Below are 8,648 nucleotides of genomic sequence, written 5' to 3'. Positions count from 1 at the left end.
TCCTAGAACAAACTGGGTCCCATTTGGAGGCTTCGTTAGTACGTGGGCAATGGAATGGTGAAATTCAATTTTTATCATTAAATAATCTTATATGAACCATAGATTGGTGACTCCTAGAAACATTCAGCCCATAACCCTTGTGTTTATATACATCATTTTATATATATACATATGTACACATAATATGATAATATGCAATTACATACATATATCATTTAATATATACTTGCAGTATCAAGTTTCTTCATACACGTTATCTCATTTAAAGGCCTCCTCACTACCCTCTGAAGTATGTAGGGCAATATTATTTTCTCCATTTTAACTGAGAAGTCAAGTCATCTTAAATAAGAGATGGAGAATTGCTTCCAGTATTACAAAATAAAATGATAGAACCAGGACTTAAATGTAGCTGTTTTAATTCCAGTAATCAGTAGAGGATCTGTGCTTATGTGCTGGATTAGATGTATTTATATGGTATTTAAGTACTGACTTCAGAATTTTAAAAATCTACATGCATATTAATATATACATATACACATTTGTGCATTCATCTAACATATAAATTTATTCTGAAGACATATTCTGACATCTTATCACAGGCTTAAAGATAAAATATTTTTAAAAAATTGGATACAAATGACTACCTTATATAAAAAATACATATGCCTCATAAAATCTTCTATAATATGAATACATACAATAACAAAATGTATTAAAATATTTTACTTACTATTATGTACTCATTTCTCAAATATTGTTGCAAACATATTTCTAGCATCTAGTATGGATTTTTAGGTATTGTCACTACTGATATAATGCTGTCTAGCAAAAAGGTTATGCATCAACAGTTTCCACTGAAATAAGCTGTCATCAGCACATTTCCTTATGAAATAATATTCATTAAAAATGGGATATTCTCTTAGCTAAAGTGACAGCTCATCACCTTGTCAATTTTCTGTAAGAATATACACTTTACAATACAGTGCTAACAAGACACAAGGTAGCATTTCAGTCATCTACCATAGTGTCAAAATGGAGACTAGATACACCACATTCAAAGAAAAGATGCTAATTAAAGGTATTCTGTCTATGGTCAGTGCTCCAATACCATACCATAATGTGATCTGTATCCTTGTTATCTAATATTAGATACTAGAATTCCACCATGTTCCATTTTTTCTCTCTCCCCTTTTTCAACATTAACCCTAAGCATATTGTCATAACTACTATGTGCTGTTTGAGAACCTGGGCTTTAAGAATTCCCAAATCAGGGCAGCGGAATTCCCAAATCAGGGCAGGCTGGGACCCAGAGCCTAGCCAGACCCACAGGAATGGAGGGGAAAAAAATCAGTCAGGAAGTAGCATAATATATAGGTTAAATATGATTAGAGTCTGTTACAGTGAAGTTTAAATCTTTACAACTCGTTAGCTATCTGACTATGAAAATAATTAACTTTTTCAAGCCTCAATTTCTTTTCATTAAAATGAAGATATTCTGCATCATTAGCATCTTGTGAGGATTATGTGGGGTGATGTTTGTAATGGTTAACCCAGAGCCTGGCACATAGTAAAAGCCTGATAAATTCTAGCTGTGTCCATGTGCCTCATTTTAAAGATGTTATTCCATTGGTTTCTGGCTTCCATCATTTCTTTTGAGAAGTCAGCTCTCAGTCTTATAGATGGATTGCTGAATTCTTTAAAAGGCTTTTGTCTTTGTTTCTCAACAGTTTAACTGAATGTATATAGTTGTGTTTTCCTATGTATTTATCCTGCTTGCAGTTCATTGTGTTAACTGAATATGTGGCTTGAAGTATTTCATCTGCTTTGAAAAATTCTCAGCTACTATCTTTTTAAACATTGCATCTAGCCTATTCTCTTTTCCTACCTATTCTAGAACTTCAATTACACCTATGTTAGACTTTATCACTAAGTCAAGTATCACTTCTACTCCTTTCTATATTTTCAATTTTCTTTTTCATAGAGTGTAGAGCTTCAGCTATATCTAATTTGGTAAACTCTTATGTTACATTCTTTTTTTCTGTAACATTTTATTATGAAAATATTCAAATTGTGGCAGAGTTGAAAGAATTTTACATCGAGCACCCCTATATCCACCAAACAGATTCTTTTTTTTTATTTTATTAAATTACTGAGTTTATTTCACATGTATATTTTTGTCTCCTCACCATCTCCATGTCTGACCACCACTACTTCTATGTACTATCATGACATCCCATACTTACTTAAAACCAAGCAAAGGGGTGGAGTTCCATCTTAAAAATTAAACAGGCATTTTTGGACAACACATTCTTGGCAATGGAACTTGGACAACATATATCAAACACAGCAGGGAAAATTCTCACCTATGTTACAAAAAGGACAGCCTACAGAAATAAAATAAGATGGAAAATTTTAACAAATTGTTTAAACTGTTTTCTTAAAGAGACTTCCTCCACTGCCAGAGATCTTGAATAGCCTCCTGTTCAGTCATCTGGAAGCAATTCTTCACATAATTGATGAACTTGGCTTCCACTTTGGGAAGAGAATCACCTTTTTCTATACTTGCTTGCATTTTTGCTTTAATGTCTTCTATGGAACTAGGTCCTTTTGATGTTTTACAAGTTTTTTCCTGTTTTTGAAGGATTCTTGACCTTTGGATCTTGGTGTTGATGCTTTTGAGTCTTTTCCATTCTTTTTTGATTTTTGTGCATTTTTGGCTGGAGTATCTCATTCAGATTTCTTCCCTGGAGCTTTTTCTTCAGTTTCCTCATCATCAAAATCATCACTGTTGTCATCATCATCATCATCATGTCATTATCATCTTCATCAGCAGCAAGTTTTGCCTTTTTGTATAGAAGCTTGCTACCACTTCCAGGGGCAGATTGCTTTCCAGACATATTTAAGAGTTTCACTCTCTCCTCCTCTTCATCTTCTGATTCTGCATCTTCTTCTACAGCTACTAAGTTCTGTCCACTAATATGCACAGGCCCTGAGCCACACTTCAACCCTAAGACAACAGGTGGCATTATCTCAAAGCCCCCAAGAGAAAAGGCTTTACAGACATTTTCAAAGTTGCCAGTGTTACTTTAATTGGACTGTTCTCATGATTCATTTCCTCTGCTTCGACAATGTGCGATTCATCCTTTGCACCAGCCCCTAAACTGACCGTTCTTAAAGATAACTGGTGCTCATTTTCATCATTATCCACCTTAAAGTGATAATCTTTGTTGGCCTTTAGTTCACAACTGAAAAGATAGTTCCGGGGCCTCAGGGGGCTCATATCCATATCCATCGAATCTTCCATGGGGTGGTGGCATACATTTAGGTGGGAGAGAAGGTAGACAGAGAGAAACGACTACTGCTCTGCAGATCAGCCGCAGGACAGAATCACACCAGGGCCCCCAAACAGATTCTGCTATTATTATATTATACTTGCATTATCACATATCTATCTCTCTATCTCTCTATCCATTCATCGATGTTCTTGATGCATTTCAAATTGAATTGCAGACATCAGTACACTTCCCTCTAATTAATTCCTCATGTACATCATTAACTAGAGTTCAGTATTTGTTTACAGTTTTTATTTCTTTTGTGGTAACATTTACGTACAATAAAATGCACAAATCTTAGATGTTCATTTTCTAAGTTTTGATAAGAACAAGCACTTTTGTAATTACATATCTTCTGGGGGGACACAATCCAGCCCATAAGATAAAGAATCCATAAGATATGGTGTATGATCACCATCTAGAAAGTTTCCGCATTTCTTTTTACAGTCAATTCCAAACTCCACACGCAGAAACAATCCCTGTTCTGACTTTTTTTCCCACCATAGGTTAGTTTTGCTTGTTCTAGACTTCATATAAATAAATCATGAAGTATGTATTCTTTCATGTAAGGCTTTTTTACTCAACATAATGCTCTTGGAATTCATGTTGGTAAATGCATAAATAGTTGTTTTAGTTTCTTAGGCTGTCCATAATGAAGTATGAAAAACTGTGTGGCCTAAAAAAATAGAAATTTATCACTTCACAGTTGTGGGTGCTAGAAGTCTGAAATCAAGTTACCAGCAGGGTCTTGCTCTCTCTGAAGGATCTTGGGAAGAATACTTTTTTGCCTCTTCTAGCTTCTGGTGTTTGCTAGCCACGCCTGTCATTCCTTGGCTTGTATATGCACCACTACAGTCACAAGGCCTTCTGTCTGTGTATATCTTTACACCATCTTCCCTCTGTCTGTCTCTTTGTCCAAATTTCACTTTTTTATAAGGACGTCAGTCATAATGGATTAGGATTCACCATAATCACCTCATTTAAAATTGATTACCTCTATAATGACCATATTTCTAAATAAGGTCACATTCTGTGTACCAAAGATTAGAACTTCAACATATCGTTTTTGAGGGATGCAGTTCACCTCACAGCAGGAGTTAATGCCCTTTTATTGCTAAGTAGTATTTCGTTGTGTGACTGTTTCACAGTTTATTTTTAATCTATTCTCTTGATGGGCAACTGAGCTGATTCCAGCTTTGACCTGCTATGAACAAAGCTGCTGTGAATACACTCGTGCAAGTCCTTTTGTGATTGTATATTTTTTATTTCTCTTGGTTAAATACCTAGGAGTGAAATTGCTGGATCATAGCAAAAGTATATATTTAATTATATAAGGAACTGTCACATCTTTTTCCAAAGTGGCCGTGCCATTTTACATTCCTATTAACAATGTACAAGAGTTTTGGTTGGCCTGCATTGTCACTGTCACTTATAACCTTGTCATTGTACTGGTAGATTTAATTTTAGCTATTCTGGTGGATATGAGGAAGCCTCTATTATATTCTTGACTTCAGATATTACTATGTTTTAGTTTTAGAATTTCTATTTTATTTTTTGGATATAAATTCCAGTTGTCTAGTTGATTTCTCCATCTTGTCATCTATTCTCTTCAATTTATTATTCACAGTTATTTTAAAGTCTGTGTCTGAGAACCAGTATCTGGATCACCTGTGCATCAGTTTCTATTGTCCCTTTTCCCTTGATTTTTTTTTTCTTGTGTACCTGGTCATTTTTTATCAAATATGAAAATCATGTGTAAAAATTACAGAGTTTCTGAAAAATGTTATCTTTCTCAGGGATGATTTTCTTAGCTTATGGGAAACCAATTAGCACAGACATGGATTATTTTAATCCAAACAGAGATGGAATTTTCTCAGCTGGGTTTCCATCTTTGTCAGGCTGATCTATTTCCAGTTTAACCTTACTCTTAGACTATAGCCCTCCTGGGGCTCACTTGAAAGCTAGGTGTTCTTATCAGAAGCCCATCCTTTTGGCGGTCCTTTAATTACATTTTTTATTTCCCCAGAATCATGAAACTGACAAAAATCCTTCTTAGATTCTTAATCTCATAACAGCTACTTTCTGCTCTGCTTCTGTATCTTTCAGCCTATGCTACTTCCAGACTGGCAAATGCCTCCAGGGGAAAAGAGGCTCAAACTGCTGGGCTCAGTTCTTTGAACTCTTCTTTCTAGGATCTTGGCCTTTCAGATCCTAGTTGCCTTCATGCCCTTGAACTCTATCTTTAGTCTTCCCAGACCTATGACATTGCTGAAGTCCTTTAAAAGACTCTTAATTGTTTAAAGCAAAAACAATTACAATGGATTATGTGGCTTATAGAATATGTTGGATTAAAATATATGATAATAATACAAAAAATGGAATGGAGATTAATTGAGATTATACTGTTACATAGTTCTTGGATTGTTCTTTAAGTAGTGTAATACTATTTGAAGTGATGCTATGATAAGTATGCATGCTGCAGTCTTTCAGGCAACATCTAAATCGTACACAAACAGATAGACACAAACACACACAAAGAAGTATTGCTTAAAAAGTGAAAAAAGTAAATAAAATTATATAATAAAAAATGTTCTATAACCCAAGAAAATATAAAAACAGATGAACAGTGGAACAAATAACAGATGAGAAAATAGAAAACAAATACCAAGATGAGAATTAAACTGAATGGAATAAAATCATAAACACATTAAATGTAAATGAACTAAGCATTCCATTAGAAAGAAAGAAATTATAAGACAGGATAAAAAGCAAGACCCATCTACATGTTATTTACAAGAAACATTCTACAATATCTAAAAACACAAACAAAAAAATAAAAACACAAACAAATTAAATTAAAAAGAGTAAAAAAAGATATATCACCTAAACACTAAGGATAAGAAAACTGGTAATAAAGTGAAACATACATCTAGCCTGCCACAGCAATTCCATTTCCAGGTATTAAATTGAGAAAAATAACAACATATGTCCATAGAAAGAAGTATACAATAATGTCTATAGTAGACTTTATTCATGATAGCTGAAATTTAAAAACAATCCAAAGATCCATCAACAGGAAAATGAATAAAGAAATGGTTTTATAGTTATGCAATTGGATACTATTTAACAATAAAAAGAATAAACTTTTGATTGATGCATCAATATGGACAAATCTCAGAAATATTGCTTGTATAAAGGAAGCTAGATGTAAAAGACTACTTATGTATGACTTCATTTTACATCAGTTCCAAGAACAGGCAAATCTATTCCATGCTAATAGAAATCAAAATCTGGTCACATCTGTGGGAAGACAAGCCAACTGGAAAGGAGGCATGAGGGAAATTTTGGGGGTGATAAAAATATTCTATATCTTAATTTGAGTGGTTGTTAGATGGAGGTTACAATTGCTGAATCATGGAACTGAACACTTAAGATGTGTGCATTTTATTTTATGTGAATTATGCCTCAATAAAGTTATAATTAAAACATAGCATCACTTTAAAACAAATATGGAATGAGGCAATACTCAATTTCATTTGGTGTTTAATTTATGACAGAAGATAATAGGTACATACAACTTGTAAAAAGAAAATGGAAAATATTGATTCCAAAAATAGAGCTGGGCTTTTGACCATCTTATTTTAATGAGTCAGTTAGTAATGAATTACTGAATATGTGATTGAAACCATTGAAACATTACCAATAAATTCCTTTTTCCAGTGGTGGTGATCCCACAGAACTCTTATGTTAGGTCCAGTGCACATCTCATGATAAGTGTCTAAAATATTAGAAGACAGGAATGGAAAGAATTTGGGTTTAAACAGAATGTGCTCTGAGTTGTTCATCAAAACTACATAAAACACGAAATAAGAGAGATATCTACTCAAACTCAAATGACGTGTATTTACAATTGCTTTATAATTTATACTGAAAGAAGATTTTACTAGAGCCTTCTGGCCACCAAAAGAATCTTAATACTATATTATTAATATTTTCAAAGATTTATGATAAAGATGGATATAAAGCATAAACAGATAGGGGTTCACAGTAGAGAAATGGAAGCTACAAAAAATCAAATGGAGATTTGAGAAGTAAAATCAAAATTCACTGGAGGTCATAACAACAGATTTATTGTGGGACAATATCAAGACAGCTAACATGAATGGAACTGGAGTCATAGGGGAGGTAGAGAAAAACAACCGCATTAGCAAAAAATAGTCAAAGAAAAAAATGGTCAAAATTTTTCCAAATTGAGAAAAAAAATTATGAAAGCTTAATTACTTATTGAAGATGAAAGCTCGATGTGACTTGCAAAGAGATCTTTTTTTTAATCAGCAAACTGATTTGCCACTTGAGAGCTATCATTTTTAAACAGCTTTACTGAGATATAATGGACAAAATAAACTATACGTAGTCAAAGAATATAATTCGATAAGTTTTGACATATGAATATACCCCCAAATTTTCCTTATGCCCATTTGTAGTTCCTCTCTTTTTACTCTCTCCCTCATCTCCAGACAACCAGTAATCTAAGTTCTGTCACTAAAGATTACTTTTTATTTTCTAGAATTTTATACAAATGGAATAATACAATATGTACTTCTTTTTTCTTTGGATTCTTTCATCCATCATAATTATTTGGAGTTTCATTCATTTTGTGCCTATTAACAATGCATTCCTTTTTAGTGCTAAATAATATAATTCTCTTTAATTAGAATTGGTAAAACTAAGCTATGGTGATAGCAGTCAGAAAAGCAATTGCCTTAGCAGGAAGGGCTTGGAGATTGGGAAGAACCACGAAGGAAGTTTCCATGGTGTGGGTGTTGCTTGTATGGCTACACACACTTATCACACCAGCTGAACTGTAAACTTAAGATGTATGTGTTTCAGTATGTCTAATTTATACCTCAATAAAAAGAAAAGAAAGGTCATAGTATAAAACATCACCAGGTTTACTTTTCAATTGCCAAACTAGTTTGTTGATATTCTGGGGTGCTTGAATCAGTTATTTATTTTTAATATTTCTGGTCACCCAGAAGTATTATGATTTAACCCCTTCATGAAGGAAAATATATGAAAAGTTTATTTTATGACAGTCTTTCTTAAAACAGTCTAATTAAATCAATCGTTACTTCCTCTGAGTTATCTTTAGGGAAATAAAATCTGTGCCCCAAACTGAGTATACCTATAATACTGCCCAACATATTATATATCAGAATGGAGTTGCTAATGCTAAAGGCTCATCTTTATAGGTAAGAATTTTTCTTTATCAATAAAATCTAATATCATGCATTCTTTGTATCAGATATAATTAAA

At 33.3% G+C, this 8,648-nt stretch overlaps 1 pseudogene; it reads right to left on the bottom strand.

Moving 5' to 3' along the window:
• Positions 1–2,437: 2,437 nt before the first annotated feature.
• On the bottom strand, positions 2,438–3,304 carry LOC134370287 (nucleophosmin-like; annotated as a pseudogene).
• Positions 3,305–8,648: the final 5,344 nt, after the last annotated feature.

Source organism: Cynocephalus volans, chromosome 2 (genome assembly GCF_027409185.1).
Source record: "Cynocephalus volans isolate mCynVol1 chromosome 2, mCynVol1.pri, whole genome shotgun sequence".
Lineage (NCBI taxonomy): Eukaryota > Metazoa > Chordata > Mammalia > Dermoptera > Cynocephalidae > Cynocephalus > Cynocephalus volans.
Note: the sequence above shows the minus strand (reverse complement) of the source record. Positions and strands in the feature narration are given on the sequence as shown.